This window comes from Chiroxiphia lanceolata, chromosome 3 (assembly GCF_009829145.1).
Source record: "Chiroxiphia lanceolata isolate bChiLan1 chromosome 3, bChiLan1.pri, whole genome shotgun sequence".
Lineage (NCBI taxonomy): Eukaryota > Metazoa > Chordata > Aves > Passeriformes > Pipridae > Chiroxiphia > Chiroxiphia lanceolata.
Genome location: NC_045639.1, coordinates 90,702,313 through 90,729,441, shown reverse-complemented (window position 1 = coordinate 90,729,441; position 27,129 = coordinate 90,702,313). Strand labels below are relative to the sequence as shown.

General features: G+C 37.4%; 1 protein-coding gene across 11 annotated transcripts in view; it reads right to left on the bottom strand.

Moving 5' to 3' along the window:
• The window catches only part of KHDRBS2 (KH RNA binding domain containing, signal transduction associated 2), a 360,694-nt gene that overhangs the window by 303,745 nt on the left and 29,820 nt on the right, over positions 1-27,129 (bottom strand). The window lies entirely within an intron of this gene.

The following is a 27,129-nucleotide window of genomic DNA, read 5'->3' as shown; positions in this document are numbered from 1 at the left end:
GCTCCCTACATTGTATTTCCACAGTATGATCAACCGCAGATGTTACCACGTTTTCTCTTTCTCACCCTGCTACCAACACCACCAAAGCCTTATTAGAAATCCTCTTGTCCTTCCACATCACCTGTTTTCTCATGCTTTACTCCAAATATCCCCCAGGATAACTTCTCCTGTTACTTACCACTCTTCTCACAAGGTGGCAGTGAAAAGTGAAGTCGATTTACAATTACTTTGTCTCAAAGGCACTACCTATGATGCCAATGCTATAGTTAAGATAGGATTTTGTGACCAATGGAAATAGGCTGTCCATAAGCAATGGCATTCCTCCAGTGAGGACAAACACAAGGAACTCAACAATAAATTTTCAGTATCATTGACCTCAGGTAAAAAGAGAAAATGAAGCATTCTGTGAGAAGAAACTTCATACATTTTTCACTCTCTTTTGCCCTGAGCTCACTGAACTAAAGCAGGGAGACGTAGAGCTATTTAATTATCTCCTCCAGTACCTGTTGATCCACAAATACGCCTCACTTTTGACTCTCATCATTAACACAGTACTCTTGCACTGACTTCTGTATAATACACATGTATGTCATCCTTCTTAATTTCAAGAAAACATGCATATCTCAGTCATGCACAAAGAGGTCACCATTAGAGAAGAGTCAGGGACTAAAAGCATTTGTAATATCTTTCTAGAGATATTACTCCCTATGAAAATTTATCTTGAGCTCCCTTCAGACTTTGAGCTGTAAAATTCTGGAAATAGTGTCAGCCCTTTTATGTGGTTTTTTTTTTTGAGGGAAGTAACTTCTTTTTCCTTCATGGAGTTATAAAATGGAATAGCTGAGTTAGTAGCTCTTACTTTTTTGAAAACACTCTGCTTTATTCTTACAGTGCCAATAAAATGATGTTAATCATATTTCTCTTCAAAGTACTTGACACCTATTACAAAACTTCTGTCATGAATATAGTTTTTCTATTAAAATTTAGCATCCCACAGTAAAAACATTCTTTTGCTATACTTAAGAGTCATGTCAAAACTCATCAAAAAATAATGTTCTTCTTGTCAGTCTGTCCAACCCACCAAAAAACTTGAATCTACACATCCCTTTCTGCTGTCAACATTTGCCTCCCACTTAAAGGAATTCTGCAACCTACCTTGCACTTTACCTATCTGGCTTTTCTTGGGTTTGTGTCTGCAGTACTGGCATAGTTTCATTAGAGAATTGTGAGGTGCTGTTAATAAGATCAGGCCCTCCAAAAGAACTACACGCTATTAATGGGAATTATTTCCAGAATGGGAATAACACCAACCTCTTGCATGCATGAAGCATTATGCATAGCAAGATTATCTAGTACCCTGAGAAGTACAGTTTTTCTCCAGGTTAATGAAAGAATTTCTGAACTGAAAGAGGAAGAATGAGGCAATGCCAGTGAAAAATATAATCACTAAAACACTGACAGCTCTAATTTAGAAAGAGCTTTTTTAATTTAAAGATTATTAAAAAATGACAGGTGGAACTCTGAACACCTACAATGGTGTTAAAATAACACAAAATCCCAGCATAGTTTTAAAATAGAAAATACTAAAAGCATACATGAAGGCTCATTTTCTGTCTAAGGTGTTACAGTTTTAATTGAAAGCAGAGGTACTGGATTTTCAGATGGGGAAAAAAAAGCAGATGACTCGATAAAAGCAGTTGGAAAAATTAAGTTAATGCATAGGAAGGGAACATCCTAAGGTTTCTAGTCATGAAAAGGACATTCAAACCCGTAAGAATCAGAACTGCAAATGGAAAAATATTCAGTGTCTAATAGAAGTTGGGAGGGGTTATCAGGACAGTACAATCAGCCAGAAATGCTGAAAAAGATTTTTCTCTTGTGATTAGATTCCATGATGTCCCATAAGGTATGACGTCCTACTGAACATCTTTTCAAGTTGGGCACATCTAAAAATGCAGTGTCCATTAAAAGTTTCATTCATAATGTAGGGTTTTTTCCACTGTTGGACTTAAGGGCCATTATCTTCTACCAGGTTGCCTATTTTACAGAACACAGAAGAAACATAGGAAAGTGAAAGTGACCATATCCTTTAGCCAGTACTCACACTGTATGTATCAGAACACTGGGGCCAGATTTGCCACCTCTCTTCCCCAGAACAGGAAAGACATTGATGAAGTGGAGTAAGCTGGGTGGAGGCCAGCCATGATGGTTGGGGCTGGAACACATGCCCTGTGAGAGGAGGCTGAGAGAACTGGACCTGTTTACTGTGGTGAAGAGACAGCTCTGCGGGATCGAACAGCAGCTCCGCAGTGCCTGTGTTCTCATGGTCAGCCTCTTCGTAGCAGTGTGTAACAGGGATGAGAGAAAACAGGGAAAAGGTGAAAACAGAAAGGTTTGGACTGTGTATACGTTTTCTCACCATGAGGACTCCCCAGCAGTGCTGCAGGTTTGTAAGATATGCTGTACCATCTCCTCCTTTGGAGGATTTCAAGACCCACTTGAATGAACCATTGAATGATCTAGTTTGAACCCTTGGTTGGCCCTGCTTAGAGCAGGAGGTTCGACTAGAGATCTCCCAATGTTCACATGAACTATCCTCTGATTCTGTAAATGCAGTAACTTTCAGATTTATCCTCGTCTGTCAAATTTGCTTGAGCTTATCCAAAAGATTTAAATGTTATTGCAGAAAAAGAAGACAGAAAGAGCATGATCACATAAGCCCTGTATCCTTCGGAAACTTCTTTAACAAAACATACTAATATAGGTAGAAAAGAAATTAAAGATTTAAAGAACTTCATCTTTCAAATTGACTAAAACAAAAAAAGAATTAACAAGCAAACAAAGGAGAAAACTAAAGTGAGCAAAGACTAAGTAAAACTGAACCTAGATTTTGCACCCCTCTCTCTACACTGGCAACTGATTTTTACTGCCAGGTTGCTACTTTGACTCTACCCCTAGTGCACTCAGCAACTTGCAAAGGTATGCCACAGGGTCTTTCCATCTTCAAATTATAGTATTGGTAGAAAAACGATTACCTAATGTATCTATCTACTGATCTATGCCTGGATTAGTATAGATTAAAAAAGCGATAAAGAGAATACTAACAGTGTTAAGAAACTAGAAAAGTGCTAAAGTGGAAATACTAGTTCTTGACAAATTTATGAAAAACACATCTGCTCAGACATGTGGCTTTCTATGGAGAATTTTAAGCCTGATTGCCAAGCAGTTCCACAAGATACTAGTCCACATAATCCTACTTCAACTGCTGAATAATTCCTCAATATGCTATTCCACATAATTCTAGATGTATACCAACTGTTACCACAAAGAAAATTAATTACTATTTAGGATGAAATTTACTGCAGGAAATTGATAAGAGTCTTTCTCACCTCAATAAAAATAACCAACAGCAATCTTAAGGTCAGCATCAGCAAGTGTAGTTTGAAGAAAAGATCTGGGATACATTTTGAGTGTGATGGTCCACTAAATACAGTTCTTGATAACATCTAAGGAGTGACAACAGTGTTAGCTTCAACATATGGGTTTTTCATACTTTGGGGAGAAAACGGTTACAAAAAGGACTGAACAATTACAACACTGATTAAATACATTTTTTATCAAATTGCTAAAAAGAAAGCAAGCCACTGGGTAAGATTTTTAAGACTAAGGTTCTTTCAAACGTGTCTTTGAAATCAAATATATCTTTGGGGAGTTACCCTGCATAGGTTGTGATGAAAGTTTGGTGTTGGTAGCTATTTTATCGCTCAAACTATGGTGTGCAGTTCACTAAATAGCTGTTCTCAGTACAGTTCTCCCTTCTTACCTCTTACCTTCAGAGCAGCTTAGATAGTATTATGAATATGTCACCAGTTGGATGAAAGGCAAACTTGAAAGTTGTTGGAATATTTTTTATTTAATCCTAGATTATTTTCATCTGAGCATGAGACTACTCATAAAAAGAAGAAATAGAGAGCAGGAAGATTTACTCATACCAGAAAAAAAATAAAGCAAAAAACACTAAAAACATCAAGAGTATATTTATTTGCGAACATATCTCTAGGTGTCCTTGAGTTTAACATCCTAGAAAACTGCGTTGCTATGACATGTAAGAAAAGGAAAGTAGCTTTCTGTCAACAAAGATTCCTGTAGCTTCTACTGTGTAAAAGTCCATTCAACAAGGCACTTCATAACATACTGAAATGTTTTAATGGATTAATCTGAAGAGAAAACATCAATGCTGTGCTACATCTTGTATGGTGTGGAACAGGTAAGTAGGGCTGAAAGACGAATTGATCAATGACGTCACTGTTAAGTCCACCAGTGAGATATTCATCACCTAACTCTGACTATCTGAAAGATGTTGGTATTCTTGAGAGGGTTGCTCTGCCCAGCCGGAGTAACCAGCCAAAAGGAAGCTTTTCTGTCTCTTCACAGTTTCTGGAAAGAGGGAAATACTTTCTTTTTCCCTCTTCAGTATAATGTCTTTTATTCTGTCCTCAAAGCAAGAGGGAGAGATGAACCAGCAGGTGTTTTTTCCCTTTGTGTTCTTACTTACCCTTTTTCGTGTTTTTCTGTACCGTGAGGTAGAACAGCTAAAGAGTAAGACAGATGTCTGGAAGTTTAAAATATTGAAAATTATGAAAAGATGTCACTTACTGAAGTTAAGAACCAGTATAAAATTTTGCTTGGTGTTCAGGCTCCTCACTGACCTCTCCTGGTTTTCCAGTTAGCAATGCCACTAATGAGCAATAATCTCTGCTCACAGAGTTATCAAAGTATTTGAAAGGCGCCTACAAACCTTCAAAATAGGAGTTTCCATTCAGGATGTGACTTCAGATCTTGGGCTCAGAAAGTCAACTGTATCTGGAAGACTGACAGGAAAACTGAAGCTCACTGGGGAAGAGATGATGAAACCCCAAGTAAATGCACAGAATTGTTCAGAGGTGGGAGAGACTTAAGGGTGTTTCAGAATATAACCTTTGCTTCCTAATGTGCTCTGTCAGCAAATAGAAAAGAACAGCTGTGACTGTTGTACAGACAGGAAAATACACACACTCAGATATAAAACAAATAGTTTATATATAAAATAAACAAACCTTTTATTTGTAACTGGTAAAAAAGGCACAAAAGAAGGAAATACAAGATTCAGGTCTGATATGTATGATTAAATCCACCTCTCTATAATGACATTATCTCTTAAACATGCATTGTTCCATCACGGAAGACTTCATTTGAAGAAACCTTGCACCCAGGTGTTCATTAATACTATGCAGCCAACATACATATTAAGTTTATTTCTGGCAAATGTCAAGTTAAATGATGTTCAGACTCTCACTGTATATTATCAGGATTTCTTAGTTCATCCAAAAGATCACACTGTGTCCTACCACAACGGAAGACTACGGATCTGCTTCAGTTGTGATACATTTTATCTTACTTTAAACTGAGAGCAAAAGTTACGAATAAAACCTTTCAAGGACTAAACAAGTGATATCTAAACACAGAACAGTATGTAAGCCTTTATTCACAAACCCAGTGGAGAGCATATCTTTGCTCTAAGCTTCCACTTGGAAGTCTTTATAAACAGACAGTTGATCCAGAGGATCAGTCCCGTACACTAAAACAATGACCAACCTTCCTATACTGCCTCTTCAGCAGAATTTGTCAGCAATATCTAAAAATATATGGCGCATGAAGCAACATAAATTCACACACTTGTAAATTTGCAGTGCAAATCAAGGAAGCTGAAATGAAGGAAATGTGTAAAATTAAAGATATTTTAATATTCTAAAGAGATTTTATTGCAGAGTCTCCTGTGGATTTTTCTGCAGAATTTTCAATGAATTTGATAGAACACGCTAATGCCCACATCACACTCAGCAGGTTTTCCTCACTCTTACTGTACTTCAAGCCATGTCTGACTGCTCACCTACTGATCTACAGACATGGCAGGGGACACGCAAACAAGATGCCAATGTTTGTGCCAACGCACTATTCCTGTCCATTTAATGAAATGGCCATAACACAAGGATACAAAAACCAACCCAGTGATCAGAAGTCGGAACAAGCTGTCAACAAGACTAGTTTCATTTCCTGCAAATATCTTTCAATTCCTCCAACTACATTTCTAGAAATCAATTTTAAAAGGTGAAGAAGACATGTTTGAACCTGCCTGCCACTTCATCAAAGACTGTTATCTTGCCAAGAGGGGAAAAAAGGGGCCCAGGATAATGTTTTTAAATAATGTGAGTACCGTGTATGCTCCTGGCATCTATCCAAAAATCAGTGATGGGAAGCCTCTCTTTTTTCCCCCCACCAAATCCTTTGCTTATCACAGACAAGATCACTAACAAAGATCAGTTATACAAAACTGAATCAAGAGTAAGCAGCAATGCTGCCAGGAAACTCAGTGAGCAACCTGAGAAGCTCCCAGTAGTAGTGAAACCTGCTTGTGATGAATCTACACAACTGATTAATTTGTTACAGTCTAGGAGTAAATCTGAATCCTGTATCCTTGCTGATGCCTCACACATGTGGATATCCATAAATGATACCTAGGCACTATATGCCTAAGATCAGCTGGCTGGAAGACCCCACACTGGTATAAATGGCCAAGTATCATTTTTTCACCCTACAAAATGATGTATTTCTCTTTCTTAAGGCCAAAGTCCTGCAGTTATAACAACATATCATAAAACCAAATATATTCTCAACTCCCACAGATGGCTCTCCATCATTTCAAGTCAAGTTCAAAGCAATGGCACCCACTTTCAAGGTGGTTCCTAGTCCAGGGTATAGAAAAGTTGGCCTAAAAGTCTATGCCAGACCTGTGAGAAGTGAGTTAACTCCTCAAGCCCAGTGCACCTCAATGTATCATCAGTCTGCAAAAGATTGGACTCAGCTCTGTGACAGATAACAGTTTTTCCAGGAACCAGTGTTTTCAGAATACTAAGGTCTGTTATGACTCTTTTCCAAACACATGACCTCAAGCATTGCTTTTACCTTGTCACTACCATAAATATATGATAAAAAGAGAATAATGAATTTCTGTTTCCTATAGATTTGAAATTAGTCAACATGTCAAAAAATTATCCAGGAAAAAGAGCCTGGTAGACAAATAAACAACTTAATTGCACAAACGAACTTATTTCCTTGGAAAATTTTGCTTAAAATTTCCATAAAAGCCATTTCAGTACTCTCATTTTGCCCCAGGACTTGTGAACACCAAGTAACTGAAAAATGCAGCAGCTCAGGTCACATGAATGAGAGGGAATGCAAAAAAAATATATTTGATGTAGGAGCCCATAGGCTGCCACTATGCAAGCTCTTGATTACCTTTCTCCTTATTAGCATATCTGTCATTAAACTGCTTAGTGAATAATGTACAGCAGCTCAGTAAGGCACTATAAACCCAGTAAATACTTGTGCAGAACAGGATAAAGAACTAGCATGTAATTCTGGTAACTAATTTGTAGCAGAAGTCTTATGAGGGGCAACTGAGGGAGCTGGGGTTTAGCCTGAAGAAAAGAAGGTACAAGGGAGACCTTATTGCTCTCTACAACTACCTGAAAGGAGGGTGTACACAGGTGTGTGTTGGTCTTCTCTCCCATGTAGCAAGCGATAGGACAAGAGGAAATGGACTGAAGTTGTGCCAAGGAGGTTTAGACACGATATTAGGAAAAATTTCTTCACCGAAAGGGTGATGAAGCATTGGAACAGGCTGCTCAGGGGAGTGGTGAACTCATCATCCCTGGGAGTGTTCAAAAAACATGTAGATATGGCACTGAGGGGCATGGTTTAGGTGTGGACTTTGCAGTGGTGGGTTAATGGTTGGACTCAGAGGTCTTTTCCAACCTCAATTTTGCTATGAGCCTAAGTAAACAGACATAAAATTTCATCTAAAAAGCATAAATATCTTTCAGTTTGTTCTGTTCACCAATTTGAATGCCGGTTTACCTTGTTACACAGAAGCAAGCCATACAAATCTGGTGTATGCCCTGCTTTTCTTTACAAGCAATTCATTCTTTCAGTGAAGGTAACTGGCAGGTAGGCCTTTGACTGTAAGTGTGGAAAAGAACAACTGCCTTACTCAAAACTGTCAAGCAAACAAAAATGCCCATTATATTTACCTGTATCTGGGAACATCTTCTTTCCTGCCTCTTCCACTTTAATATCATCTTCACAAATTACCTCACTATTACTGTTCATTAGCAGGTATACAAAAAAGTCCTTCCACAGAGATCTCTTTTTTTCCCAGCACATTGGTGAAACAGTAGCGAGATCTGTAAAACTGGTCACATTTGAGAAACATCCTGTTTTGCAATAAACATTCTAATTAACCATGCCCAGATCAAACCGCAGCTTAAATATCATGAAATATTTAATAAACAGAGAAAAATGCAATTCTCGGTGAAAACGTTAAAAGGAAATAGCTCAGTTTCCCTGCATTTTATGTTTCAGACTAACAAGCTGTTCATCTGGTTACATGTTTGTTGCTGATGATCTCAGCAGCTGGCAGGAAAAAAAAATTCTGCCAATCTGTTCCTGTTCATAAGGGTGTACAGGGTAGACAAAGAACTTGGACAAACCCACATTCAAGCATGCTGAAGGGTTTGTCAACTGCCTTGATTAGCACAGGAAACAGCCTCTGAAGTTCAGAAAATGCCACAGGCTCATTCTCAAAGAAGAAGAAAATTTCCAGGAGCACACCATGTCGTGAAACAATCTGTTCCATTGCAAAACAGGTCTGCTGAGGCTCTGCCCAACACAAGAACTGCAACTCAATGATGAGCTAATAAGAAATTTATTTTTGTGGAAGCGCTTTTCTCAATAAATTGTAACCATTTCATACCAAAAAATATTTCATCAGGACTTGGTATGTATATTGTTGGGGTTTTCTGAATGCTGATAAAAATCCTATAGCTTTCCCTTTTGTTTTAGGATGGATGCCACCAACAGCAACAGCAACAGCTGACAGCACTGACATGTTCGTCATTTCAATTTTACGGAGTAATGAAAATATAAGATAGATTTTTGTTTCAGTTAGAAAATACAGAGCTGTCTTAGTACTGGAGAGAATCACTGAATGGCTTAGGTTTGAAGGGACCTTAAAGATCATCTTGTTCCAATAACCCTGCCATGGGCAGGGACACCCTTCACTAGACCAGGTTACTTCGAGCTTCATCCAACCTGGCCTTGAACACCGCCACGGCAACTTGTTCCACAGTACCTCACGTAAAGAATTTCTTTCTAACACCTAATCTAAATCTACTGCCTTTCAGTTTTATGCCATTTCCCTTTGTCCTGTCACTACATGCTCTTGTAAGAGAGGTAGAATTGTTGATAATCACTGGAGAATGTCAGTTCTTGCCCAGAGTTTCATGGCTGCCCACCTGGATGACTGAGAATATTAATGCCCATTTCAAAAGTACTTGTTTAGAGGGATGCTCCAAGAAAGGATATTGGTCTTTTCATGCATCTACAAAATCAGAAAGTGCAAGCAATTTAAAAGGAAAAAAAAATCTAAATAATCAAAAGATTAAACAAACAAAAGAGGGGTAGAATAGACAAGAAACAAAAAGTTATATTTTCATTTTTATTTTCTTCTGTTTCGCAGAAGCCTCCAATGGATTATAGTTCCTTCTTGGCTGAAAAAGATTTTCTTTAATTCTAGGAAGCAAAATTGTGACTGTTCGCAAAGTATTGTACAAGATATGGCATCAGACACTATAAAATACACCTTGTTTTCCATTATAAAATGTTTCTAAAATAGAGAAACCCGGGATGAAGCTGGAAGGTAAGCAATATGGGTATCTGGAGAGAAGGGTGTCAGGAGATGGCCAGGAGGCTCTCAAGGAAATACAAAGCAGAAAAAGGAGAAAAGAGATGACAGAATCAAGCAAGGTAACAAACAAACAAAAAATATAAAGGAGAGGAAGGGTAAAAGTTCATGTCATGTTTCATCAATCTTCTGTTTGAAGACAACAAGTTACAAGGCAGGACATGAGAAATCAAGGGAACAAATCTGAAGACTGTGCTAATGTGAAGAATAAGCAGGGAGCTAAATGAGAAATGAGCAAAGGTAGAGCATCTCACTGATTAAGCACACTTTAAAACCTTAATGATAAATATTAATTTATGTTATCCATCTAAATACATATTTATATATAAATATTTTATATATATATGTATATATCCCTGAAATGTTAATGCACATGTTAAATTCTGTCTCCATGATCTAAATTTAACTTGCTAGCAAACCTTGCTCCTCACTCAATATTCTTAGGTTTAGTAATCTTTTGATTCAAATATGCCAAAAAGCCAAAAATCTAAGGCTGGAAATTCTCAGGCCTCAAAGTAGAAACTGACACAGACTCCAGAGCTTGGCTATTTTTTCAGCCTCCTGGAAGGGCAGGGACATGCGGGACAATCATGACTGGGAGCATATACCCAGGGGCATCAATTAATAGGAATGAGGGTGCAGGAGACACTCAGGGGCACCAAAGAGCCAATCTCTTGAGCCAAAACTATTGCTAACCAGTGCTTTCTGCAAATCACAGATCCCTTAGTGTCAGGGATTGTCCCTGTGAACTGGAAGTTGACCAACTATACCACCCAATGACCAGAACGGATCTGGGCAGACACAAATTCACTAGATTCTCCAAGAGAAATATGGGTCCTGGCTGAAACACACACTATCCAAGGCCAGGGACCATTCACAGCAAAAGTTCTGCATGCACCCTCTGTTTTGCAGAGCATGAGACACGACCACCACGGATGCAGCGATTTTCATGCCAGTTTCAGTACCAAGTAACAGTCCTGGAAATACTTAATATGCTTAAGTAGACACAGCTTACGTCTGCATGCATCAGGGCCTGAGAATCACAGTGTAGTTATCTGATGTTCATTTCAGGTTTTTTGAGATGAAACACAATAGGTAGGGTTCACTCTGCAATTAGGTCATGTTTGCATTTTCCCTATGAGCACGTAATTTCCTTAAAAGACTCTTCTTAGGGACTTTATATATCAAGGTTTAAAAACAAAAACTAAATGGATAAATAAACTCCATATAAATGGAGTTTAAGCATAGACTATATGTTAAATGCCACTTTAGTATTTGCTAGGGTATTTCAGAAAGCCCAAGGCATCCAAGTCAAGCAAGGTCAAGAAAAAAAAGTTGACTTGTCTTAGCAACTCAGGTAGCAGCCATGTCCTACTTTCAAAACACTACTAGAGCTGAAATTACACAGATATGAAAAGAATTTTCCATAAAATTGATTAATTCCAGCTTTTGGAAAAAAAAAGTCATATGACATTTGAAGTCATGCATCTATCTACCAGTAGTTTAGAACAGAGTAGGAAAAATCATCATTCTGTAATCAAACCAAAAAAATATCTACAACTTGATAATAGAAAATATTATTTAAATAGCACATCAGTAGGCAAAAGTCCAGATTTTAGAACATCAATATATAAATAAAGTGACATGGAATGATAATGACAGGCTTGCTATTCGTTCTGCATTCTTTTCTAGCTTTTATGCCTACAAATTGATGCTACCAACATGAACACTCCAGTGACTTAGTCTGCATTAATCAAAAGATGTGCGCTGCTCTATTTCAGAAGATGCATGCTGCTACAGAAAACATCTCTGCCAATTAAAACTGCAGCACACAAATTAAAGGCTAGGCTATTGCTGTGATATGAAGACGCATTCCAATATGTGCAAACAAAAATGGTGCAATCCATGTAGTTAACTAAAAATCTTGGAATAATGTAGCTTTTCCTAAGTGGCTGTCTGGCAAAAAGAAATGAAAATATACAGACTGACCTTTGTGATCTACACTATATTTTGGGTATTGTCTATTAAACTTCTCTTCATCGCACCATATGGAAAACATTTCATGGAGGTAAATTCTATGAATTAGAAAATAAATGTTTCAGAGCAATACATGATGTTGTTATTAAAGAAGCACCTGAGAAAGCTAAATGTTTCTATGGACTTACTACAAAAGCTAACACAAATCACAAGCTATGCAGAACAGATTAAACAGAAGGCATCTTGAAACTCAAGCAGAATCTCTTACTTGTCTGATAGCAGCTCTAATGACTGTATGCCATGGGGATCAGTATAAAAAGTGCTGTGAAAACCTTAAATTAAAGAGAAATATAAAATACATCAGTACCAAGAGATGATGTAAAACTGACATGTTTAAGGCAAAATTAACTCAGCCCTATATTTTAAAGATGGTTAAGTACTTAATTCATTCTGAAATTAAGGAGTCAGATGAGCAGGCATGTTTTGAAGCCTTGTCCTTGATGCTTACAAATAACACCAGGGCTGGATCATGAAGTTCTGTAAAGACAAGTACAGCACTAGATACAACACTAGGAAACTTGCCCATGATTCACATCACTGTGCCAACACATTCTCATTTCCAGGATGAAAGGGCTCTTTTGAGATTCAGATTCCATCAGATATGCTGAGATCTAGAAAAACACCATTAGTAAACCAGTGGGAATAAGACAAGAAAAATGTGTGACTTCTATTGAGTGAACATGAAATAAGCCAACCCCTGGTTTTGATCATCTCTTTTTCCTGTTATGCAAAATCCCAACCAAAAAGTGGCATCTGAGCAATGAAGACATACCAACTAGACTCTTCAGTACTATAGTTTAGAGAAAGCAAAGGTCCAGTCTTATTACATTTATATTCTTATTACAGTAAAAAATTGAGATAACAAATCTTCCACACATAGTAACAGTATATTTTTCTTCTACTGTTTATTTCTATACACAAAGAAGAGCTGAGTTTATATTGAAACCCTCCACTTTTAGTATTTACAATTAACTTTTGTACTTACAGAAGAAGGAAACCCTTGTGGAAGCAGGAAATATGAATGCTATTTGTTCCAGTTAAATTAATTTTGAATTCAGGATTCAACTCGTACATAAATTAATAGGGCAATGATTACCTTTTTTTTTTTTGGTTTAGAGACATATTTATTTGTAGTAATTGTGTTAGAATTGTAATTGCAAAGAAACAAGTTGAAGGAAGCATTAGTAAACATTTTAAGAGTCCAATCGTGCTATTAGCTCATTGAGATGCATAAATAAATTACAAAACCAATAATGTAAACATTATAACTTCAAATATAGCAAATGTTATGAATTATTCTGTACTATATTGTGCTTGTCATAGTCCAAAATTGATTAAGTCATGGGTAACGCAGAAGAAAGAAAAATACCTCATGGCAGATGTTAGTCCTTAATCAGAGCAGTGGAAGACGCTGCAATGGCAGGAGGCATAAAATTACCAGGGCATAATAGCAGCCACTTCTCAAGAAAGCCCAAACAATCATGGCTAAAACTGGCTGTCAGCCTACACAGAAGTATCTTCTGTATTTTGGTTATTTTTCTTTTTAAGGTAACTATGCCTTTTTTTTTTTTTTCATTCTGTGGAATTGTGGTGAATGAATAGATGACACATAATAAAAGATCTGGAGTTGCCTTAAAAGTGGTCTTGAATACAGTACTTCTGAATCTTCAAAACATCAGTCCAATTCTTATGAAGATTATTATATTCTTGTTTCGCTGCTATTACTCCTAGCACACAAGAGCAGCACTGCTGAGCAGCACACTGGATTCTCACTGTGCAAAGCTTTCTGGTTGCTCTCTGTGGATCCCAAGTTTCACCATCAGGCTCTAGTTCGCACACATGAGATTCTGATTACTTTCTGTCACTACTCTCAAAACATGCTCACTTTATCTAAATGGCTCCACATAAATCACTTAAATCCTGGTAAGTATGATGATGCCTGATCTTCTACTCCACTGAATACCAGATGCTGTAAAAAGATAGGAGGTATTTTCACTCTCACTGCTACCTTATTCTCAGCAAAAAGCATGACAACCCTATTGAAGGCTGACGTTTAGTAGCAAAATCAGAATGATTCCAAATATTCCAAGTGTTATATGTTTTCTGTGCAGTCTGTAATTATATTGATACCATACGGTTAACTCACTCTACCTTAACACCACTGTCACTGAGAACAGACAAGGTAGCTGGAATGCAAACCAATACAAAATGTGAAGATACTGCGCAGCATAAAAGTGAAGAACGGTAAGATACGTTATTTCACAGGAGGCTCTCAATAATAGATCTGTTTTTTCATCACTGCCTTTACAGCCTTCTGCTATACACTATTTTAATCTATACTTTTACTTCCAAAAAAATCACAGTATTCAGAAAAGTATTTGCCAAATGAGACATTCATTGTCCATGTTATGTATAACTTGGATTAATGAAGAAGCTGATACAGAGATATTCTGACAAAAAGTGCTATATTTTAATATACCTGTTCATCTCCAGGGAGTCATGGACCATTTGATAGATATTAGAAACTGCAATTTCAGGCAGTGTAATTATTTGGCTTGTGCTAGAACCAGGACAACTTAGACATTACATCACAATACAGGTATAAATAACAGAACAGTCCAATCCTCAAAAAAGAGTGACATGGCTAAGGATTGTACCATCGCAGCCTTTACATGCCAACACGAGGGTAACAGTAAGCTGAAAGAATGAATTTTAGCAGCAGTTTCTGGCCCTGACTATGTTTAGAAGATGTCTACCAACCCCCAGAAAATGGTTTCTCAGGGTGTCTAGGATCTCAGCAGATACATAAGGGTAAGTAAATTTATTTCAAAAGGGGTATGTATACAATCAGTTTTTCATACAATTATGTGATTCTTCCAAAAAAAACCAAACAAAAAACTAAACAGTTATAACAGCAGTACAAAGCATTGACTATCAATGAATAAGCACAAACTGCTGAGTAAGCAGGTTAAAGCCCACTACATATGGGTACATCAATCTAACAAGCACCTCATGGTATCACCAGCAGAATAATAACAGTCATTAATGAAGTATCTCTCCATTTTACACCTCTGGTCACATATAATGCTTTTCAATTATCATGGTCATACAAAAAAAGCACAATAAATATAATATAAATGCTTTATGTTTTCTCTTTTCCAATGACAACGTCTACACTTTCCTAAAAAAGCATTTACTTAACTTTATTATTATAAGGTTAAAATAAATTTCATCGCTATTTTTTGTACTCTTCAGCAACTAATTTGTCTTGATTACCTGATGATGAATTCTTTATATCATAATGTTATAAATACTTCTTATAAACATCAATATAGCATTTTTCATAGTGAATATATGCATTGTTAAATACATGAGTGTATTTTAACATCTTTACACTGATATACCCTAATGCTGAAATATGTTTATTATTCCTTGGAAAATTGTGAATCTGACCATCTCAGGTATATATAGCACTATGTAAGTCACAGAAATACAGAAATGTGTCATCTCACTGATTTCAAATCTGTTCTTCAGGGTTTATCAGCAAATCTATACCCCTACTGCTTCAATATACAACCAAAATCACCTTTGTTTGTTTCAGCATATTTTTGATGATAGCAAAAGTTCTGTAGAAACACTCATGGAAAAAAAATATAGGACCTTAAAGTAAATGTCAAAGTAAAATGAGCAGAGTAACTACTGGGTCATTTACTAACAAGGAGAAAAATTATTTGAAGAAGAAAGAATTAAATGCAGGCATATGCCACAACAAAGACAAAAAGACATCAAAACACAATGACAGGAGACAGGAAAATCCTAGGACTTTTCAGTAAATTAAAGACAATAGATGACAGCCATATGGTTATTATTAACAAACATCAGCACTCCCAACAGTCTCAGAGGAACACTTCTAAAGATAGTCTTAGATGTAATCCCTTCAACCCAAATTATGGAAATTCACTACTGAGGTTTTCCATCTTTTAATGACAACATGAAACACTGACACAATTAGCAAATAAAGCACCTACTACTCAAAGGGAAGCCATTTTTCAAAACATTTGTTTTCATGTTCCTCATTACGTGCTTTTATCGTGACTCCACAAGGCACAGTCACAAGGCAACTTGCTGCAAAAGCCAGGAGGCAGATGAGGCAGCAGAAAGACACAAGAGGGAGGAAAGCAATACAGTATAGCACAAATAGAGAGAAGAGATCCCTGAAAGGGGAATACAGCCAAAGGTTTGGCACTCTGGAACATGCCTGCCTACCACTTCGCTACAGCACTTACCTTCCAGCCACAACTGACATGTGCTTTTGGCTCCTTTCCCATTCCTACAGAACAGACTGTAGAATACAATAGACTCTTTCAGTTGGAAGGGACCTACAGTGTTCATCTAGTCCAACTGCCTGACCACATCAGGGCTAACCAAAAGTGAAAGCATATTATTAAGGACAATGTAAACACTGACAGGCTTGGAGCATCAACAGCTTCCCCTCTAGGAAGCCTGTTCCAGCGTCTGACCATTCTTCTTGCTGAAGAAATGCATCCTGATGTCAAGTCTGACCCTCCCCTGGCACAGCTTTCAACCATTCCTACAAGTCCTATCACCAGAAGAGAACCTACTCAGGTTGTCCCACTCTCTTCTGACATGTAAAAGCTCCGCCCTCGTTTTTCACCCTTCCAACTGTTAAAGACCAGTGGAGAGTGAAAGAGAGTGGCAGCCAGGGAAAAAGTCACAAGCATGTACGGATAGGATGGAAGACTTTGAAGTGATGTTTTACTGGTTGTATTGAAGGAGTTCTTCTGCTTCTCCAAGCTGATTTACACTCAGTGCAATCATAGCAATGGTATGAAACACTTTATGCTGCTAACAACTAAAAACTAATTCTAATAGGTAATTGGTAGATTTATATATCTAGAAAATAAGTAACTATTTTACATGCTGCTCTCTTAATTTTCACTACATAGAAAGAATAAAGTATCTGAAATACTGCTATTAAGGTAAGCAGAGGACAAATTTGTCCGCTCCAATGGTAAATTTCTGAATATGTGAATATGTGAAATGTGAATCAGGAAACTGGTTTTCCTAAGGGGTAGCATAAAGCCTTCAATTTTATAAAAATAACTAGTTATACCAGGCCACAAGCCTTAACTGTCCTTGTCTGGTCTTGAACTTACTTTTGCTTGATTTTAGCTGCATCTGTATTTTTTGTTGCAATTGTCTGTATAGCTTCTCCTAGCTGAAACAGCAACAGAACCCAAAGTTCAGGCATCTACTCCACACTTTCCAAATTGTATAAACTGAGCTGGTTATCACATAACTTTTTTTTAAGCTTAACTTTTCCTCAGCTTTCCAGTTGAATGGTTCTCCTTCACCAAAAGAAATAGTACCATATAGGGAAAAGATTAATGAACCTCAACAATCATGCTATTAGAAGCCCTAGAGATCAACAGAAAAGTAAAATATGGGTCGAAATAGATAAAAATAACCCTGAACAAACCAAACTCAATATAAGGAAATCACCACCACTGACACTATTCCTGGTGAAGAAGTGGGATGCTGACAACTCACTAAAGCATCCTGCCCTTGACCTAGGACTATAGATCATCAGAGAGCTGAGAAATCAGAAGGGTAGATCAGATATTTCCAGCTATTGATTTCACTGTATTACTAACAAATCTCAATAGAAATTGTATTTTTTGATGGCATTAGCATTGTTACAACTGGAATAAAAATAAGCAGCTATCCTATTTCAATTAGATTGTTAAAGCATTAATCAAAACAACAATAAATTCTAATTCTTGGATCCTCCTGCAGAGTGTGCTCTTTTTGATTACCCATGTGAAGTTATGTAAATAGGAGAGGATCTTTGTGTTTCCTCCCGGAGACCAAAAACAAAATTACAAGTTAAAACATCTGATGGAACACTGAATGGAAGAAATAAAAAGAAATTCTAAACAGCTGCTGTTTGAAGCTTGAAAGTGCATGCTACTATTACAAGAGCGGAAGTACACAGCAAAATTTAAGCTAAGAAACAAAACTTAACAGCTAAACTATATACCTACAGAGTTTGATGCATGATGGCCAGTTCGGACAGTTTCTATGGCATGGACAGCCCATGTTCAAAACTTGCTCTCATTAAACCCTTTCAAGTGTTGTTTCTCTCTTTCCTGAAGCACAAAGAGCACACACAGATCACCCAGGCTGGCACCACAGCACACCAGACTTTCCAGACCAGCGAAGCCCCGGTGCAGCAGGAGTTCCCAGTTCCAGGGAGCTGCCCTGGCCCCTACACCCTCAGCAATGTGCACGCTGCCAGTCTAAGCCTAAGTATCAAAAGGGACATATGGGAGACAGACACAAGGTCATTTGCAAAGCACTGGACATTTTCTAATCTGTAATTTATAACAACTAAATATTCTCATTTTGTTAGGATCAATGAAAAGCCTATGCTGTTCTCATTCTGCATACTCTTTCCTCTTTCTGTTGCGTTACACTCATGCAGATGCACACAACCACATCTCTGCTGCACCAGCTCCTCTTGACATTCTCTAAAAGGCATTTGAGCTATCACTCACCAGGAACAAACTTGGACTAAACTTTCAAGGATGCTGTCAAGTTCATTTTTACATATACCACACTGGAATTTCATGATGCTGCAATTAATTGGAAATTCACTGAAAACTACTTAAAACCTACAGGAGAAATATCTATCACAAAGTACCAATTTATTTTATGGACACAGAATTCACCCAAGAGTGTCCATAATCCACATAATTTTTGACTGATACTTCTGACAGAACATTTCCATCAGCAGATATACAAATGAAAATACACAGGCCCAACCATTCTTTCAATGAGTTCAAAGCCACAGAGTATAATAATACATATAGAGTGCACATACCCATTATCCCACATAAAGCTGGAAAACCTGACCATTAAGCTGACCAGCACACATCCCGGCTTTGCAGAATTCATTTACTGAACTGCTCTCCAGGCTGCACTGAGAGAGCTGAACGTAAGGAGTCAAAGGTGCAGAGCTAATAAGAAATAACCAAATGAAGAAGTTTAAACTGTAGAAAGGTATTTGCAAAAATGTTACCAGAAGAATAAATATTGCCCCAAAACAGCAGTGGCATAGAGTATCCAGGGAAACAGGTTGTGCAGTTTCCATCACCTGGCATTTGCAACATTCATCTGGACAGATGAAGCTTATAACAACATACCTGATTCTGTTAAAGGCATGACAATATAGAGGATGTGACTTTTCAAAGAGCCTTACTTTCCTGTAAACTAAGATATTTTTAGTATTTTTTGCTGTTGAGACTTTTTTTTTAGCCAAAATTTGCATTTGGCTTGCTGCAATATAATACATTGCATGTATCATCACTGGACTGGAAATAAGTTAACATTGGTTTACATATCTTTGATAAATCAACACATTGAAAATATGCACTTGAGAAATATCAACTTGAAACATTAATGTGTATGAAGATAGAAGTCAGCTAGTTGTTCCACAGGGAAACAACACAGAACTTGATAGAAATTTGGAACATCTAAGAATTCAGTAAAAACAAACTGAACACTAAAATACTATGTTTGGGCACCCATTTAGAGAGGAAAAGTAACTTTAACACCTTAAAAGGCTGAAGTAATAGTGCCTCCCAAACTTTCTGAAGCAACACACTGTATCAGGGAACTGACCCTCTCACATCCCCAACTCCTGAGTCACCCCCAAGGTTCTCCACCAGGAGTTGTGCCTACAGACAGTCCTCACACTGAACTACCTCCAGTGCTTACCTTGTAATGGTATAAGTATCCTGAAAGCTCCTTAGTATTTCCTTAAAAATCCCAAACACGTATTTACGACATACAAAAATAGTTCCTTGAGAAAAATTATTAAAACACAGTGAATCTACTATGATTCCTTCCTGAGTGGCAGAGTACATAACAGAAGAAGAAAGGCAATCAAGAACCAGAAGTATTTCTCACTGTGCAGAATAATAAATGCAATTTAAAGTGGTCATGGAAAATTAATGAAGGCAAATGGATTTAAGTATAAATGACTAATAGCAATAGTTATGAAAGGCAGAGAAGTTATTTTTTCTCACAAAAATTTGAAAGTAGTATTTACTTTCCATATATTTTCTGAAGCTATTATTATTATTATTAGTTTGCACTTAATGAGTGAAGAAGTGTAGCAATAACTATGCAGCACTCTTTGGCTGTATTAAGATAAAATTGTGAGGTAGCCCATTTTAGTGTTTCAGGCTCCAAAAATGTTATTGCTGAACCCAGAACAGTGCTCTGCTGTTGGCTCTGCAGGCATTAGCAGCTTTACTAATTACTCCACTGTTACAAATGCGAACTATGACAAAGCGATGCTCAGAAGTTTATGTCACAAGCTGCCCATCCTGAAGAAAGCAGTAGCCTTTACACTCTGAAGACATTAAAGCACTACTTACTTACTGTGTAAAGTCAAAGATCTACACATGTCAAAGCTGACACTGAAATATGTATGTGGATTCACTCTTCACAACTGCTGAAAGCTAGATAAGCAAAAAAAAAGTGTGTGCAGAAAAAGCAATTGCTGTTGTTCTTGTTCATGATCACAATTATAGCATAAGATGTGGGAATCATGGAATAGGGTCCACTTCTTTAAATGAAGGTTGCCTTGCATTATCTAAGCCTTGGGGAAGTAGATCTGAAAGTGACTGTCTTAGAACAAGCACCTTAAGTCTCCTCTATAATCAGCAGAAAGCAGCACATGTAATGCAATACTTGCAAAGATGGGTAGTCCACACAAGTGAGTGATTCATACGCTGCCAAGAACAAGACAGAATTTGATCCATTGAATATCTGTGCCCACTACTCCCTAATGAGTACCCAAGGAACTGATGTTAAATACATGCACCCCCATGGGATAGAATTCCAAGGTATGACAGCAGTGGCAATCATCTTTAAAATAATTTTCCTGAACATTTACGGATGAGTGCAGTAACACTGGCAGAAAGCTTTCAGATTTAGCAGGGAAGTGCCCCACATTACAGTCAGGCAGTGCTAGAAGAGGAGGTGAACCTACGTCCCATTAAGAGGTTTTCAGGCAAACAGCCTCATTCAGTGATTAACTTCCTCTTCAATTTGAACAGATACACACACACGTCTACAAATTCTGAGCAGAGGCTCCTTTGGAACATCAGAAGGCACTTCTTAATGTCTTCTGATGAAGTCACTGCGTAGCATTAACAATTTCCCTCTGAATGAAGGAAGAATCACAGAATCATACAATCAGCCGGGTTGGAAAGGACCTCTGAGATCATCAAGTCCAACCCTTGATCCACTACCACCATGGTTACTAGACCATGGCACTAAGTGCCACATCCAGTCTCAAGGATACATAGAGTATGGTACGAAATGCATTTTGGGGAAGAGCAAAATGATGAATCCTTTCAAAAATTCCAAAAAAAATTATTATTTTTTCCTCAAAGGCTTTTTTACTAAAAAAATGTAACACTGTAATGAACGTAAAAGGAAAAACAACGAGATCAGTAAAAAAAAAAAGATAGGACATTTTTCTTAGGTAGAGTTAGAAAATCATGCCATCATATGGAGCTAGATTTAAAATTATTAGGTTTCATATATACTAGACATCCAGAACTTCAAACTCATGCCATCAAATGTCAAAATAATAAAATACAACCATCTATCTCTTGTTCTAACAAGGAGCTCTGTTGTATTACTAGAACTATACTTTTACTAGAACTATTGTATTACTGGAACTATAGGCAATACACAGGTAATTCTGAAGCTTTAATAAAGGTAGCTCTAATTTAAACATTACCTCTGGCAACAGTCAATCTGAAATAATCCAAAAAACAACACAGACCTAGTAGGCACTGCTTTTAAACAACTCTGAGAACATGCAAGTCAGCTAGAGCTAGAGTGAAATTTCTATTAAAACTGAAACATATGTAGTTATTAAGTGGGGGAAAAAATTCTTTTGAAATTGTTCTGACTCACACTTGACCTCAAAAAATGCTCCAAATTGCTCCCAAATCTACTCTTAGTTTTCTGTATGTTTATTTTACATTAAGTTTTCAAGGAATGTTAAATGATATCGCAATCATACACTATCCATGCTTAACACATACATGAACATTCTGCTGTATCATTAAAAGAGGATTTCTTTGTGACTCTTTTGAGACAAAAAAGCCCTCAGCATAACTGATCGGTGCTACCTACAGTAAATAAAGTAGTAGAGACCAAATAACCTGACCAACATAGATAGGAATAATAGTCAAAACCCAGGCTACTGCAACCAGGGTATGCATAAACTGTTGTACTAGAGCACCACTGTATTCCGCATGATAAAAGCAGGGTTTAATGATGAATTCCAAGAAACTAAAGTCCAGATAAACAGTACCCTCAGACCAATGAGAAAGTTTATCATAAAAGCTTTTTTCTTTCTGAAATGTGACAATTCACAATTCCTTTCTATACTGTGTGTTGACATTAAGACAGAACATAGAAAGCAGCCACAATACAATGTTATAGTTCTAACATAGGTTGAGTTCTCAATTCCCAACTTTAAATTATTGTCAAAAGACTATGGTACCCATCACTAATTGATGTCTGTATTAATTATGCAAAATATGTTAAACCCGATTGCTCTGCATGGATTACAAGTTAATCATAGAATCAATCGGGTTGGAAAAGACCTCTGAGATCATCAAGTCCAACTCTTGATCCAACACTGCCGTGGTTACTAGACCATGGCACTAAGTGCCACATCCAGTCTCATCTTAAAAACCCCCAGGGACAGGAAATCCACCACTTCCCTGGGCAGCGCATTCCAATGTCTGATTACTCTCTCTGTAAAAAATTTCTTCCTAATATCCAACCTAAACCTCTCCTGGTAACGCTTAAGATCATGCCCTCTTGTCCTACTGCTGGTTGCCTGGGAGAAGAGACTGCTGCCCACCTGGCTACAACCTCCTTTCAGAGAGTTGTAGAGAGTGATGAGGTCTCCCCTGAGCCTCCTTTTCTCCAGTCTGAACAACCTCAGCTCCCTCAGCCTCTCCTCACAGAACTTCTGCTTGAGTCCCTTCCCCAGCCTCGCTGCTCTTCTCTGGACCTGCTCCAGCATCTCAATATCCTTCCTGAACTGAGGGGCCCAGAATTGGACACAGTACTCAAGGTGTGGCCCCTCCCTGAGGGATTAATATTCTCTTAGTCAGAAGGAAAGCAAATATTGTGGTTCTTTTGGCACAAAGTAATAACCCAAAACTGCAGCTGGCTGAACAATGGGTTGATTGAAAGAAACAAGATTACTACATCAACAAAATCTTTTTTCTGTATTAAAAATATTAAATCTCTTGGGGGAGAAAAAATGGAGAGCTCATCTCCTCAGTCTGATTAACTGGGACAAATAGCTTCTACATTAAGTAATCAAGAAAGGAATGAACAGACTGCCTAATCTGAAGTACACATTTCGTATCCCACAGAAACTGCTAATTGTCAAAGATTTCCTGTGATCACAGATTACCTTCAGCCTTTCTCTTATCAGACTGTTTCACAATGGAGTTGTCACAATTTAGGGACAAACAGCACCTTTGAGATTATTTTCCATAACTGACTGCGAGTATTCCAATTTATGAATTCAAGCATGTACACAGTCTCAGCAGATTAAGGCCTATGTATCAACCTCTTCAACTAATCAGACTAACAGAAATATTTAGGAAAATTGATGTAGTTTTTCCAAATGCATTCCATAAAGAAGAAATATCTGTTAAACATTTTGGGAAGTTAAGCAAGCCTCACAATGGGTTAACAGCACTACTGGCCTGAGAATGCAGCTTACTTCAATATTTAAGTTCAGGTGAATTGGGATAACTACGTGTCAGAGGGACAGACTCAGTGTTTGTGTATGTTATGTGGTGCCATTCATGTTATATTACTTCTGGATTCAGTAACTGATTTAAGGTCCGATATTCTTAGTATAAAAATAAATTTGTTGGAAATACTAGTACTTTCTTTATGTAGGTCACAAGAGAGTAGTAACGTGAGTGATATCAAGATGTTTCCAGTTTACTATTCAGACAGCAATCTTTTTTCCCACAAAAATCTACAGTTACTATAGTTTCTGCAATTCAACTATTAATTCTTAAGGGTCCACCAGCAAGCCACTTACATTTCTTGGAAAGCTGTAACTGTTATGAAGAAAACAGATATCCAATTTCTCTCATCTTATGGCTAGCTCAAGTCCTTCCCATTCTTTCCCATAAAGCTCTTGATAAACAATATCTTTCTTGTAATCAATCTTTACAATGATAAACATTCACAGGGCAATTTGTTGCAAGTAGGATGCCTGCATTTTTGCATTAAAACCCAAACTGGCTCTGAGGCATTTCCTCTTGGCACTAACAGAATTTAAGGAATTTAAATAATATAAAGCAGCCTTGTACAACATACTGAAGTCAAATCTGAGCACTGTTTCAAAATATCAGTGGTACTAAGAAGTCTAAAGCAAAAATATAGTATATTTAGAGCTATTTGGAAAGACTGAGTTACATATATTCATACACTTGTTAAATGTGTCAACAACAAGCAATAGGTCTCAGCAGTATGTACAATCTACCTTTTAGAAAACCTTAGTTGGCAGAAGCAGTCACTGAGAACCTTTACCCAGAGTCAGTGACTGCCTCAATATTTTAGAAAAATTCATGAATGCTTTTCCTTATGGATTAAATTTGAATAAACTTCTTCAACCCCAAAAAGTTAATATACAATTATAAAGCAATTTTCACTTCTAGCATGACCACTATTAAACATTTTCCAATTACAATTGCATTTTATATACTAGAATATAAATATAAGACACCATTTGTCTTGTCTTTCATGCTAGCAAATTTTAGTAATGGCACATTCTTCTGTAAAGGCTGACCTGCGTTCATTATTATGGCCTTTTGATGCCATTAGGAAATTCCACCCAAACAAGCAGCAATGAATGGTTAAGTAAAGGCTTAAGAAGTATTCCCTGTATTTCGAGATAAAAGCCTGCCCTAAGGTATTCTGGGCTTGTGATGGCAAAGAAAGATGACGTGTTCCACCATCTCTGACAGGCAGTGTGGTTTGTCCTAAAGTAAGAACACCAGCTGGATATTGCAGGAAGAACTGTCTGGATGCTCACATAATTAATGTCTTCCAAAGAGAGGAGAGTCAAGATGTTTGCAACTGACTTTGATGCACATCAGCCTGGAAGGCCCTAGGATTCCTCAGGGTCAGTGCATCACATAAGCTCTAGATGGGTTTATCCCACCCATTAACCTGACAGCCCCAGGTCACTTATTCTGCCCTTACCTCAATTGCTTAATTTTAAGCCCCTAGCACAGTCTGAGATACCAAAAGATACTTCATCTGTCCTGAAGCTGACAGTGCAGCAGCATGCAAATCTACAGGTTTCCATGTCTTACTTGCAATCCTTCCATAGATGTCTCAGACCCGCATGGAATTCAGCTTCCTATTAAGATATCTAAATTCTACTGAAAGTGCAGGATTTGATTCAGTTACCTAAGTATGGTGATTTACTACTACCCAAGATGTCAGAAACCTCTCTAGCCTCCAGCTACCCCTCTCTAAAGGGTATCAGTCTCCCACAGGCCCTGTGTCATACCTGTACCTCTCAGGTCAGATGATGTCTCTGACACCATGGGACATCTGAAATGGCACTGGTTCATATTCAGATAAATGAACTGATCCCACCGTAGGTATTCTAACCAATAGAGTTAACAAAACCAGGAAAATAGCTCTGCTCACTGAACTGGACATTCTCCCCATTCCATAGACTGCATTAACTGTATCTCCATCCATTGTAATAAGAGCATAGAGCTTATCTTAAAAATATAGGTGCTTTAGTAAAAATCTAACTGCACCCAAATGTTACACAGACCAAGAAGATTGTCATCCCAAACAACTCATTCTGCAAGACAGAATGTGAATGTGTTAATGGGTCATCCTCACTTTGCAGACTGTCCCAGCATCTGAAAGCACTATACTGGCTGGGTATAAACACACCTTGTGACATATAAAATGTAATGAAATACTGGTTTGAAATTGCAAATCTGAGAAAACAGTGATAGAGAATTACAGGTACCTCAGAGGCAGGCAGAGTCTGGACAGGCAATGCTGTATTGACAGACACAGGCATCTAATTCAGCAGGAAATCGACATTTTAAATGTATTATAAGGGAGGGGTTTATAGCACATGGAGATCTAGTGGTATGGTTCAGAGTTTTACGAAAACAATGGTCTGTTAGTTACCTCTGAGTTGTCAGTTATTAAAAAAATTTAAACTATTTGAGTTTTTTCCCAATATACTTTTATACTTTACTGATTAAAAAAATATAATTTTTTTGTGGTATATATTTATTTCAGAAGGAAGATGTCTTACTAGTCTTACTATTTTAGTATGATTTCTACTTAGGGTTTCAAAATTATCTCGTCTAGAAAGTCCTCATAATCAATCCGGAGCTTTTGATTAGTAACATTTACTTTGGGATATTAATATCAATAGACAAATTTCCACTCAGTTTTCTAACATTTCAATTAATCTTAAGACATATTGCAGGGCAGTTCTTCTAAGCACTCTTCTGTAAAGCAACAGTATGTCCCTGAGAACATGATGATTTCAGTTCATTTTTCATTCTCAAGTTACATTAGAGAACCATATCCTTTCAGTATTCGAGGCAACTTTGGACAACATCCAGCTCCAATCTTTAGATGAGACCCATTTGATTCAGAAATTCCTTCATGCTTTCTGTAGGTATATTCAGTGTAAAATGAACTCTCCCCTGTTAAGACTATTTCCTTCCAGTTCTCTGAATGATGTTTCATATGCCAAAAGAAAGCAGTTTTGATAAAGTCTTTGTAATAGAAGAGTCAAAAACATACATTTCCCTGTTCAACTTGGAGAGAAAAGAACCTTACTTTACCTTTGCACGACAAAGGGACGCCACACCATTTTCTTGTAGAGAAAAACTTGCTTCTAGCAGCAGGGTGTTCTCCAAGTTAACTTAATGCCTTGGAATAACTGTATTGCCATTCCTTGGTCTCCTAGATCCTCAAAATTCATAAAATTTTAATAGGACTGTGGTAGCACAGAACCTGAATTATCTGCCTGCACTGCTTTTACTCTTCTTGAAAGAGAGAAACCAACCACAGCAGACACAAGCAACAAGATACAGGGCACAGTC